General features: G+C 40.6%; 1 pseudogene; it reads left to right on the top strand.

The window, feature by feature from the left end:
- The first annotated feature begins 11,877 nt into the window (after positions 1–11,877).
- Positions 11,878–12,712, top strand: LOC102768018 (annotated as a pseudogene).
- Positions 12,713–13,782: the final 1,070 nt, after the last annotated feature.

Below are 13,782 nucleotides of genomic sequence, written 5' to 3'. Positions count from 1 at the left end.
TCTCTGAAACTTTGGGTAGTTTAAAACCCTTTGTAAAAAAGAAAAGGATGTACTGTTTTATCCTTGCATTAAATATTTAAGATGTTCCCTATACGGTTCCTCTCTTACCATGCTCTGTTGGATACTTCTTTTAAGGAGAGTATCCTCTTGGGATTTAGAAGCAACATTTCACAGAAAAGTCTTCAGACGTTGGAATGTTTCTATATGTGAATATGTTAACATGATTTTAGGACCCATAAAATGTTGTCAGGGCAAGTGCTTTCTGCAAGTCTCCAGTGTTATAGTGGGCAGTGTGGGGGGAGGACCACGGCACTGGGGAGGGGTGTGGGGCAATCTTGGACAAGCCAGTTACCTGTGGAGCGAACCAGATTATCACCTCCGTAAAGTACAAATAAAAATACCATATTTCTTGGGTGCTTTTCTAGTTACATATTGCTCTACTGCATGCTCTCTCATTCCATCCTCCTGGTAACCCTGTGGGTTCAGCATTGTTATCCATATTTAATTGATGAGGAAAGTCAGGCTCACAGAGATTTAGAAACACACACACAGCTTCTCCTAGGAACAGGCAGAACAGGAACTATAATTCAATGAAAAAGTCACCTTCTCATGAAAGACATCTTTGATATCTCCCTCTATCTGCACCTCCCCACATATATTTCTTTTCCCAGTAGAAATACAATACCCTCCTTTGTGTCCTCCTGGGATTTCTAAGATGCATAAATAATAATTGGAATACAATGTGTTGTCTCTACTACTAAACAAAAGCAGCCTAAACTTAGGAACCTTGTCTTAATAATTTTGTATCCCCAAATTTAGGTTAGCGGAGGTGCTTAGAAAACCCACTAACACCAATTCTGCAGAGTTCCAAAAATATGTCTTACTCACTTTATTGGGCTATTAGGATTAAATGAAATAGTTGGCAGGCACTTTGGAAACTTAAAAACACCATGTAATGATATAATTATTTTTACTGTTCAAAAGTATATTTATAAATAAATATAATAATTTTAGCTTTGACTTCTGACTGATAAATTCTGTTGATAAGAAAGCAGTTTGATACTTTTTGTCAGCTACTGTTATTTAGGGCATGGATGGATAACACTTGCTCAGATAATAATTATCTGATTAATAGTAATACTAAACTGGCCTATTAAGCAAGAAGGTATTAGTCTGAGAAAGGTGAATGAGTGCTTGTGCGTGCGCGCGTGTACACGCATGCACATGCAGTTTAAGATTGTTTCATCTTTCTGCAGTTTAAGATTGTTTTTTGTGAATGAGCAGCGGCAGTTGCTAGTATAGCTGTGTTTCTCTAAGAAAGGGATCTGCTTTTCTCCTATGGAATGATCTTTACTAAGAGCTCCCGAGGTCACAGAGTGAACGGCCAACCTGGGGCTCCTGACCCTTGTTCAAAGCTATTTTTGTTACCTCACACTGACCATGATTGGCAGCCACTGCCCATACGGTGTGGTTTATGGTTTTACAATTGAGAGGAGCAATAAGCAGCTCAATACCTCCTTATAATTAGTCTCCTGAGTCAGCTAATACCCTTGTAATGCAATTTCGTGATCTAGATTATTTAGTATTATCCATTCAAGATATTTTTGGATTTGTAATGATCATTATTTAGCAGAACTGATGACAAAGACACACTAAAAATATTTTGTAGCTTCATAACATGTCTTTACCATGAATATTCATCATGGAACAGTTGTTTTGGTTAAAAATATACACACACACACATTCACAAAATTGGGAATTCCTGTTATCAGTAGGTTCTTTATTTTCTGTAGCATTGATATACAAGTCAGAGGAGGCCTCTACACTGATTTTACTAAAGCCATTTCAGTTCTGTTACTTTACTTTTGTTTTGGTGTAACATATGCATTCATTATATCCCCTGACTGTGGGTTAATCAGTGACTTTCATACATTTTCAGAAGAAATTGGTTCCCTCACTGTTGATGCCTGTCTGTTTTACTGGGTTTGTGAATATAGTACAGACAGATGCCACCATCCTCTCCCAGGAGAAGTAGCCGCAGAAGCATTCGGTGCTTGAGATAACATTCAGGAAGTTGACACTACTGATTCAGTCAGTGGAATCTGACAAACTTAAACACAGTGTCCTTGCTATGGGCAAGATGCTATGCTGGTTACTGTAGAGGTTTCAAAGAAAACTAGTGACTGCTCTCAAGAAGTTTATAATCTGGGAGACAAGCCTTCATATTGAGCAAAATAAAGGATCTAAGGCAAAAATGGACAGTTTCTACTAAAGGATGAAAACTGGAGTGTTGTGGGAGCCCTGAGGAGAGAGATTGTTTTCTGTGGACAAGGGACATGAGACTACTCCGTGTAAGAAGTGATATTAGGTGTTGGTTCTGAAGAATGGGTAATATTTGGATACACAGGAAAGGGTGGGGCTACCATCCATGGTCAAAGGTAGAAAGCTGGTAATGCACATCATGATTTTGAGCGACTCCTGTGATTGCCATCGGCCCATGTGCACTTGGCATTAAATGGGGATAAAACTAGGAAGGGAGCTAAGCCCAGAGGGTCTTGGATACTAGTGGTGGAATGTAGATGGTATTCTGTAGGCAATGAAGAAGGGGTTGCTTTAGAGCCTGGGAGTGACACATTGCAGCTGTGTTGGAGTGTGGAATGTTTCAGAGGTGGGAGACTGACGGGGTGGGGACCAGCTGGGAGACCTGCAGGACCTGAAACAAGATGTGATAACGGCCTGACCCAGCAGTGAGGCAGCAGGACCTGAAAGAGAATAGAGACAGAAATGTATCAGTATGTGTGTCAGTATTACATTGAATTAATGTTTTTTGCTACTTGTCTTGCATGCTCCTGTCTCAACATCTCTCTATCTTTCTCTGTCTATCTGTCTGTCTCTCTGTGTCTCTCTTTCTCCCAACACACATACACAAATACACATGAACGAATGCACACATGAAGGTACACACAAGCACATACCATACCTACACATGCACACACACACAAGCACACAAATATGTACACATGCACATATACATACACACTTGCATGTACACACACACCTAGCACAGTGCAAGACATTTTATTGGCACTAGGTAATTGTTTGCTGTGTGGAATAAAAAAACAGTTGATGTGGGACAACAGAGAAAATGGGGAATTGCAAAATATTGATCCTGGCTAGTGTTGGATTTTGTTAGGCAAAGTCCAAAAATTCTCCTCTGTCCCAGACTAATTGACTTTGGGGGAAAAGGATCATGTCTGGAGTCAAAGTTCTGATTATAGAAATGTCTGGGAAGATGAAAATATTTGTTGAATATGATAGTGGGCACAGCTGGAAAATCTGAAGGCTAGAATATATTTTCTCTCTGAGGTCTGAAAAAAATTTCTCATGTAAACTTCAGGACATTTCATGAAGGTTTCCTTTTAGTCATTTAGAAGGTGTGGAGGCAGAATGATGTTTCCTCAAAGATGTCCACCTCAATCTCCAGAACCTGTGTCTATATGAGGTTATAAGCAAAGGGGAATTCAGCATACTGATAAGCTGACATTCTAATTGGGAGATTGCCTTGGATTATTGGGGTATACCTAATATAGTCACAAGGCTCCTTAAAAGAGGAAAAGGGAGACAGAAGAGGCAGAGTTGGAGTGATGAGATGTGCGAGTTCTATTGCCATTGCTGGCTTTGAAGATGGCAGAGGCGGCCACAAGCCAAGGAATGAGAGTAGCCTTTAGAAGTGGGAAACGGCAAAGAGACATTCTCCCTGAAAGCCTCCAGAGGGGAACACAGCCCTCCTGACACCTTGACTTTATCCTGTGAGGCTCATGTCAGACCTCTGACCTCCAGAATTATAAGATAATTTTAAGTCACTAAATTTGGGGCAGCTTTATAGAGAATGAATACAGCAATAGAGAATGAATACAGAAGGACAACCAGCATGCTTACTATTTTGCATGTATTATTATATACTAGAGGCTCAGTGCATGAATTCGTGCACCTTGAAAGGAACTGTGGGCCGCAATGCTGCGGTGGGCACAGGGGCAGGTCTCAGCCCATCCTCCGCACCCCTGCCTGACCCCTCCTCCACAGGCCCAGTCCATCTGCTGGCAGCCCCGCTCCCGCCTCTGCTGCTCCCACGTGCTGACAGCGCTGGGCCTGCTTGCACCTGCTGATGGTGTTGGCCTCACTTGCACCCAGTGATGGGCATGGAGTGATTGGGGCTGGCACCAGCAGTGGGTGTGAGCGGGGCTGGTGCTGTCAACGGGTGTGAGCAGCGGCTGCTGCCTGATCATCATCCCTCATGAGCAGGAGGAGGTGGAGAAGCCTTCATGGGCAATCAGGCTGGCAGCTGCTGCTTGCACCTGCTGACGGCGCTGAGCAGTCGGGACTGGCACCAGGCTTCGGCAGCAGGTGTGAGCGGCAGCTGTGGCGCTGGCTACAGGTGCAAGCAGGGTCAGTGCTGGCAGTGGGTGTGAGTGGGGCTATTGCCAGTAGCGGGTGCGAGAGGCAGCTGCCGGCTCCAGTTGCCCCTCAGGAGCGGGGGGGAGGGGTGGTGGAAAAGCCCTGAGGGGCCAGCAGCCACTGACAGCACTGAGTGATTGGGGCCAGCGCCGGGCACCAGCAGCGGATGCAAGTGCTAGACAGGACCACAGCGTGTGGGAGCAAAGAATTTTCAATAACCACCAGAGGCTCGCTCTGTTGACAGCAACTGGCACCCCACCTTGGTCTGGTGCCCCCACTCACCTGCTGCACCATCCAGCCGTGGCTGATGCCCGCCATGTTCCACACGTGTCTCATGGTGGTCAGTGCACGTTATAGCAACTGGTTGTTCGGTTGTTCAGTTATTCTACCATTCGGTCTATTTGAATATTAGCCTTTTATTATATAGGATTAGGGTACAGAAGGCCCCAAACTAAACTAGTTATGGTTGTGTGATGTCCTAGATTCAATTATAGAAGTACATTTTGTTATAAAATTCCCAATCTTGGTCTGAATATAGTATACACAACAGCTTTAGTGGTGTGAAGGTGGAGTGTTTGTTCTTTGATTATGTCATACTGGGTGCAGTGAGGAGGCTGATGATTTTAAATTAAGCTCCCTATGTGACCCCTCAGACAGTACTCTTAAATTGGACACTAGCATCTCAAGAGTTGTGAAACACAGTATGGATACACAAAATTCACAATGTGTGTTTATAACCTTGTTTGAGTCACCCAGTTTGTGCTTTACTGAAACAAAACAATCATTTTTCAATTTTCATTTTTATAGTTCTCTTTCAGGTGGAATATCTTTTGGAAGAATATGTTTAAATCATTTCTTTCATTGTTATTTGTATCACAGGTGTCATGTGAGATAATTTAATAATTCAAATAAGATAGTAATAATATTAAATGTAGCTTTATATAAAAACATAAGTTGTCAGTAACTGAGTAGGAATTTCTGTGTTTTAGCAACATACAGCTTTGGCTTGTTATTTCACTTTGATGCTTTATCAAAGAATACAGTAAATGGCAGGAAAGATGTTTGAAGCATATTCACTGTTAAACTCCCATGTAGGCTCAGTATGACACATATGCATAATGACCACTCCTTATTCCTAACAGAGTTTTTATAAGGTGGGCAAGGTACGTGTTATTTAAAAATACACTAATTCCTAAAATTAGCATGGGCTATAAATTAATTTTTTAAACACGAGCCTCTAGTAAGTTCTCACATGCAGATAGAATTTCTGTGATGTTTGATATTCAGCTACACCAAATGTGAAGAGAACATAGAGCAGTCTAAAAATAAAGTATAAAATAGGATGACTAATTGCATGTGGAGAGATTTTGCAGATGAAAGAAACTCAATTTGCAAGTCCCTTTGTAAGTAAAAACTATTTGTTATTCTTGGCATTATTCTGAAATATTATGGCAACAAATAATTGCAAAAAAAACAGTTCTAAATATGCTTATTGATAACCTATTAAAAGCAGACTTGTAAGTGATTTAAATGATAAGATTCATGCTGTATAACACTGGAAAATTAATTGCCACTAATTACATATTTTTTCTCTCATTGGAACGCATAAGAAAATGCAGGCACTAGAGACTAGTGACTAAGCAGGCTGCTCTTGGAGTCTCACTGAGTATGAGTCTTGGCTCAGCTACTTGGCAGTGACGTTGAGCAAGTTATTTAATCTTGTTGTACCTGCATTTTCTGATTTGTAAAGTGGGTACAAATAGTAGGGTTCTTATGAGGATTAAATTAGATAATACATGACAACTGTTTACCACCATCTGACACATAGTAAGCCTATATTAAAGATTAGCCACTATTATTAATATAAGGGTTATGAATACCCCTGTGTTTCTATGCTTTTTAATATAATCTTTATCAATAAAGGAGAAGGAAATATTTTTATCAATATCATTTGTAGCATTGTTAAAATAACAAATCACAGAATTTTTGAATAGAAGGGATCTTAAAGATGGTTAAATCCAGCCCTCTCATTTTATTATTGAGAAAACTGAGGTATAGAGTCAAAGGAATTTGCCCAAAGTCACACCAGTTTTCTTCTCCATGTGTATATAGGGTATTTCCCTTATTCATGTGGTTTCATGAACCTAATTAAATTTATAGAACTAATAAGTCTGATTTTCGCCCGTGCAAGGGGTGACAAGCTTTGTCAGTGTGAGATACAGGGACAGAAGAAATGTTTTCCAGGGAGGGTGGTGGGCACTGAGTCATCCCGTTGAGAATATGTGGAAAGGGCCTCGTTTTTGTTCTAGAAAAAGTGGGGGGGTTGTGAATTTATCTGTGTTTCTAATCATCTAAAGTAATTTAGGCAAGTTCTTCATTTCATTTGCTTTTGTTTTCTCATCTTAATCTGTCATCTGATCGGACCATCTCCCAGGGTGGCCAGGAGCTCAAAACAGATTTAGCTGTGAGAGATGGACCAGCAAGAGGTTGCATATGTTACTTCTGTTACAACAGTGGCCTAAGAAGTAGGCAAAGGCAGTCAGAGCTAAGGATGGGTCAGATTCTTCAAACCTCTTGGGGTTAATAATCTCCATGAACACTCGGTTGTGGAACAGAGGACATTGCATATGACTTTTTTGCCTGGTTAGAGTCCATTGGATTGGGACCTTGGAAGAGGTTTGAGGAAGGGAATGATTGCAATTCTAACGGCTGCTTTGTTTCTCTTGCCGTTCATATAGTTTACAGGTAGGAAGGAATAGAATATGTACTAGTAGAAAGGTAAAGGACATCTAGAGAGTTTGTGAAAGAGGACAGAGCACCATAAATATGCTATCAAAAGCACAATTGTTACGAGGATTCTTTTTTTTTTAATTTTGTTTTATTGCTTAAAGTATTACAAAGAATTCTACATATGTCTCCTTTTTTTTCCCCTTGACATTCCCCTGGCCTCCCCTACCCCCCAGTGTCTTGTGTCCATTGGTTATGCTTATATGCATGCATACAAGTCCTTCAGTTGATCTCTTACCTTCCCCTGCAACCCTCTTCGGCCTTCCCGCTGTAGTTTGACAGTCTGTTCGATGCTGCTCTGCCTGTATATCTATTTTTGTTCATCAGTTTATAATTGTCTTGATTATCTATAAATGAGTGACATCATGTGGTATTTTCCTTTCATTGACTGGCTTATTTCACTTAGCATAATGCTCTCCAGTTTCATCCATGTTGTGGCAAATGGTAAGAATTCTTTCTTTTTTGCAGCAGCATAGTATTCCATCGTGTAGATGTATCACAGTTTTCTAATCCATTCATCTGTTGATGGGCACTAGGCTTCTTTTTATAAGAGACAGGCACAGTTGTCCAACAGGAGATTATACACTTGGCACCCTGACTATCAGTTCATTAGGATTTACCCAAGAGAAATATTTTTTACTAAAACAGAGTCTTCTAGTAGAAAGTTTGATGTGAGCTTTAGATCAATAGAGAAAATTGATTTATTTTGGTGATTTATAGGAATAAAAGGTACAGGAGTTCTAGAAGAAATTTGTTGAGATTTTACTTAGCGTGTTTAAGACTAACATTCTCACCATTGCTTCCCAAAATAAAACAGTGGGATTGAACAATTGGGGCTTCTTTTAGGATGGTGGTATTTTGGAAAAGAAAAAGACATATTTGGGGATGGAGACGGAGTAAAACCACATTTCAGGAATTTTTCCCCTACGGAACAAAGGACTGCAGTTTATATATGATAGAGCTGATGATGTTGATGATGACAAAAACCATAATAACTAGCATTTATTGCTTGTTTACTATGGGGCAGGTACTGTACCTAGCATTCGCATACATTATATCATTTAAATTGCATCACCACAATTTAAGGTGGCTACTATTATTGCCTCACAGATAAGGACAGCGAGGCTTAGTGAGGGTAACTAATTCTAGCAGAGCCCAAAGACAAACGGCTTTTAGGTGCAGTTTAAGAAATTATTCCAGTAAATAGGCTGTTAGTGGAGTCTTTCAGGTGTGGAGAGCAAGGGCACAGCAATGATGTCTTTATGTAGATAGCGTGGTGTCTTTGTGAGGGAGAAGGGCATACTGTGCAGTGTCTGGAGGGAGCAGTAGAGGACAGAGCTGGTGCCATCTGCCCTTACCACTGCATGGGTGCCATCTAGAGGCAGAAAGTGAGATAAGATGAGGGGCCACAGAAAATATGAGAAGGGAAAATATAGGGTTGATGGGGAGAGAAGAAAGTAGTGAGAGGCAGCAAACACCTTAGAGATAAGACAGAAGAGCTGTCAATAGCTGTGCATGAGCAGCTCCCGCTGAACAAAAGAGATGAGAATTGATTGTCCCAGAAAGGACAGGTCCACAGTGGGAGGAAGGGGAGGAGGGCCCGCCAGCTGGAATAAAGGACAAGAGCTATAGGAGAAGAGGGAAGAAGACTTGGGATCTAAGAAAAGTCTGTAAGGCAAGTAATTGTGGAAGGTAGGGAGTGAGTGAGGCCAGGTCCTGGAGGCAGCTTCAACAGGGAATGCCAGGCAAAGTTGTGGAAGAAGGGCAGGGTTCAATACGGGCATTCTTGAACAGCAAGAAATTAGATTGCGGTTTTATACCACTTGTCAGTAGGGCTACATTTATGATTCGGGATGGGCTGGTTAGGTTGGGGGTTAGGGTTAGGCGAGTAATTGTTCTAAAGGCACGTGATGTGAAATCTGGGCTGGAATTCACATGATAATGAACTTCAATTAAGGAGGAAAAAGGTTAGATTTGTACATGTATTAAATTAGGAACTGTATCTCAGGGGAAAAAGTGATAGAATTGAAAATAAAGAGTGACCAATGGTGGTGAAGGGTTAGTCAATATGGTCAAATAGATTGAAGAAAGTATCTCTCTCTTTTTTTTCTTTTTCTCTCTGCACATACATCCTTCAACCCCTAATAATGGTAGTTGATATGGACTGAGTGTCTGCAGTGCTCTAGGAACTGTCGAAAGAGAGGCACTTGGACTGATGCATGAATTCTTCCCAGCCACCCTACAGGGGCTCCTGTTAGCATCCTTCCTAAGAAGGGCACCAAAGCTGCACAGGGAGTAAGAGGTAAGCAGGCATTTGGACCCAAGTATCTGGTTTCAGAGCCTGTGCTCTTTCCCACCACATTGCCCTGCTTCTGAGCACACCACTGTGCGCTATTTACAGGCCAGAATATATTACCAAAATGATGAATGGGTTCTCAAAATTGACAGATGAATGTATAACATAAAATATAAAGTGTGAGAAGTGAGCAGGGTTCCTTTTGGTCCTAGCTATCTTATTCTTGGCTGCATTTGCAGGAGATTTTATTAGTTATCAATAGCTACACAACAAATTATTCCACATTTAGTGGCCTAAACCAGAAAATATGTATTATTTCAGCTTTTGTGTATCAGGAAGCCAGAAATGGCTCAGCCGGGAGGTTTTGCTGAGGTGACAGTTAAACTGTTGGGAGCGCTGCTGTCATCCCAAGGCTCCACTGGGGGGTTGGAGAGGTGTTTATTTCCAAGCTCACTCCACTGGCTGCTGGCAGGTCTCCCTATGTTACCACAGCAGCTTCTTCCACAGCTGCCTGGATTCTCTTTCTCCAAGACTGCCGCATGACATGGCAGCTGGCTTCTACCAGAGCGAGTATTTCAAGAGACGCCAAGAGAGAGTGCCGCAGGTGGAAGTGGCAACCTTTTTATAACCCAACCTCCCTCACTTCTATATTCTACTCATTAGAAGTAAGCTGCCAAATTGAGTCCACACTCCAGGGACAGAATTACACAGGGTGTGAATATCAGCACATGGGGTCATTGGGGAACATCTTGGCTACCACCATGCTCATGCCTTCTTTCTTAGTAATTACTCCTCTTTCTGTTTCTTAAACTACACGTTCCTCTTTTTCTGCCTACATTGGTGGTGGCCTTTTAGGCTCTTTTATTAACATCCCCCTTTTCTCTGTCCTTCTATGTCGTTCTTTTCTTTACATTTTGTATTCTCCCTGGTCAATATCCTACATGCCCATGGCTTCAAACATATACTGACTCCTAAGTTATATATCTCTGGCTCTAACCTCAGTTTTGAGCCCCCACCTGATTCACTGCCTCTTGGACACTTTAGTCTGTTCCATAGCCCATCTGGCTAAATAAACCAAATTCATCATCCACATCTCCTAGCCCCACTCCCACTTTTCTCTATTTGAGTTGTCCACCATGTTGTGCAAGTCAGAATTCCAAAAGACTCCTGAAAGGTTTTCTTCTCAGTCACTCTCAGTGCCTGACCAGTCACTATGGCCTGTTCATTATAATTCCTAATCGTTTCTTGAAGCTATACCCTCTCTTCTATCCTTACAACTACCTGTCAAATTAAGATCCTCACCATCTCTTTGTTAGGTTATTAAAACATTAAAGGAGTTCCTACCTACCGTTCATCTCTCCTCAAACCAGTTTTCTCCAAAAGGCAAATCTGATTGAGTTCCTCTTCCATATGAAACTGTGTCCTTGCTTTCTAACACATATGGAATGAGATCTGGAAGAGATCCTGCTATAGCAGGGGAAGTATGAGTTCTGTAATCAGAATCAGTTCGGTTCAGTCCTGACTCCACCATTTATTAATTGATGGGATAAACTTAAAAAATAATCTTTGAGCCTCAGTTTCTTTATCCATAAAATGGAAATAATGCCCTTGTCACAAAATTCTTAGAATGAAATGAGGTGACAAAAACTGCTGAATTTTCCACAAATGTAGGCTGTTGTTATTAATAGACTGGCTACATAATTGGCTTTATCTTTTTAAAGGCAATTAACACATGTACTTTTCTAAATACATAATTTTTCTACTCTTCTCTGACTTTGAACATGATTTTTTTTCCTGATTGGAACACCCTCTCCTGTCCACTTTCCCACTTGCTACCTGGCTTGCTGATTGGCACACTTCTCCTCCTTCAACACTTTGCTTCCTCTTCTATTGGGACCTCTGATCACTTCCTACCAATGGAGGCCTCTCACATACCTCATTGGCTGCAGTTGTTTCTCTATACACTTAACTCCACAGTAAATGCTGAAACTGTGAGTGTGGACAGTGGGTCTTTTCATCATTGGTATATCCCAATTGCCTGGTACAGTACCTATTAGACAGAGATAGTAAATAAATTAAAAAAACAAAAAACATTTCCTAGCATCTGAATGAATACTGCTTTTTCCTTTTAATTTTTAGTTAATAGCCAAATTAATTTGTAGAATCTGGAAAATTTAGTTAAGATCTATGATGGAGAAATAAATTCACTTTAGAATATGTTGAAATAAAAAGATATAAGCCAAAAATTCAATTTTAAAATAACATGGAAAGGTGCAACAAGTCTTACTAAAGCAAGAGAGAGAAACCTATCTCTCCCTAGCTTCCTCAGAAAACCAAGTATGGCATCTTCTATGAGGACTTGTTTTCTAATCATAACAGTTATGTCAAATCTTTTCAGAAGGTTCTCAATAATTCCGTGAAACACCAGTGCATGAAGGAATTCTTGGACAACAAACTGCCAGGCACAATAGCAAGGGTTGGAGCCAAAAAATCAGAAATTAAGATTCTAAGCATTGGCAGAGGTGTAGGTGAAATTGATCTTCAAATTTTCTATAAGGTGCAGCCTTAAGACCAAGGAATTCATATCAAAAATGAAGTTGTTGAACCAGGTGTTGAGCAAATTACAAGTACAAAGAGTTTGTAGCTAAGTCATCAAACCTCGAGAACATAAAGTTTGCTTGGCATGAGGAGACATCATCTGAATCTCAAAATAGAATAATGGAGAAAAAAGAACTTCAGAAGTGAGACTTTATTTATATGATTCAGATGCTGTATTATGTAAAAGGCATCCCAGCTACTCTGAAATTTTTCCGTAGTCTCTTAGCTACCAATGCAAAATTTCTTATTATTCTTGTGTCCGGAACCAGTGCCTAGGACAAGCTATGGAAAAAGTACAGATTCCACTTACCCTGGGATGACCTCTGACAGTATGTCACATCGACTGATCTCACTCAGATAGTGGACAAGTTGGTGATTAAGTATGAGTGTTATGACCTTCTGTCCACCATGGACACATCTGATTGTTTTATTAATGGCAATGAAAATGGAGACCTACTTTGGAATTTTTTGACAGAAACCTGCAACATTAATACAACAGCACTACCTAATCTCAAAGCAGAAGTTATAAACAATCTGCAAGAGCTTGAATTCAGTGTAAAGAAGGAAGGAAAGCTCCTTTTATTTTATTTTTATTTTTTAAAAAATATATCTTTATTTATGTCAGAGTGGAAGGAAGAGGGAGAGAGAGGTAGAAACATTAATGATGAGGATCATTGATTGGCTGCCTCCTTCATGATTGGGGATTGAGCCCGCAACCTGGGCATGCGCCCTGTCTGGGAATCAAACCATGACATCCTTAGGTCAACGCTCAACCACTGAACCACTGCAGTTGGGCAAGAAAGGTCCTTTTAATAATAGTCTTAGTTGAGGCACAAGTATCAATGATGCATATATATATATATATATATATATATATGATAAGTTGATGGAGAAGGAAAAGAAGTCAAGCAATGGCAAATCCATCTGATTTCAAGAAGAAAAGGAGTGCTTGATAGGGGAGGAAACCAAATTAGATTGAATGGTGCTTAAAGAAATAATGTGAATAATTAAGTGCTTTTAAGAACTGTTTCCAGAGCAGGAAGAGCTACACTCTGAGATTAAAGGATGTGAAGAAAGACAGGAGAAAGACCAAAGAAGTAAACCAGTTAATGGCAAAGTAACCTTCAACCTCTGATGTTCCATGAGGCAAGAGTCAGCTGGGCCTTTTCATCCTGACTCAGGCTTTTTATGATTCTCCTGGTCATCTCACTGTTTTCACTGGTTAAGCCCAGCTCACTTCCTGAAGTCAAGCCCGGATAGTCCTGGCAGACAAGTATAATCATTAAGAGATAATAACCTAAAAGGGTCTGAGTGTGTAAAGGTGTGAGTGAGTGTGTGAGTGTGTGAGTGTGTGTGTGTGTGTGTGTGTGTGTGTTAAAGAAGCCAGTTAGTTTCCTGCCTTTCAAAGAGCATCATTGATAGTATCTTTTGAAATATTATTTACTTGCAGCTCAAAGTTAGCAGTATGATCAAGTTCTTAGCGATGGGAAACAATTCTAACTTAGAATGGATTCTTTCTACATTTTTGTTAAGCCTGGGTGAACAAATGTGCGAAGTTCATTATGGCACATGGGAGAGTAGGGAGATGACCAATAGAGAAAAGAGGAGAAGGCAGGTACTAAAACTTGATTTCATTGACATTTTTA

The sequence above is a fragment of the Myotis davidii genome, unplaced genomic scaffold (genome assembly GCF_000327345.1).
Source record: "Myotis davidii unplaced genomic scaffold, ASM32734v1 scaffold11, whole genome shotgun sequence".
Taxonomy (NCBI): domain Eukaryota; kingdom Metazoa; phylum Chordata; class Mammalia; order Chiroptera; family Vespertilionidae; genus Myotis; species Myotis davidii.
This window is presented reverse-complemented; position numbering and strand designations above follow the sequence as displayed.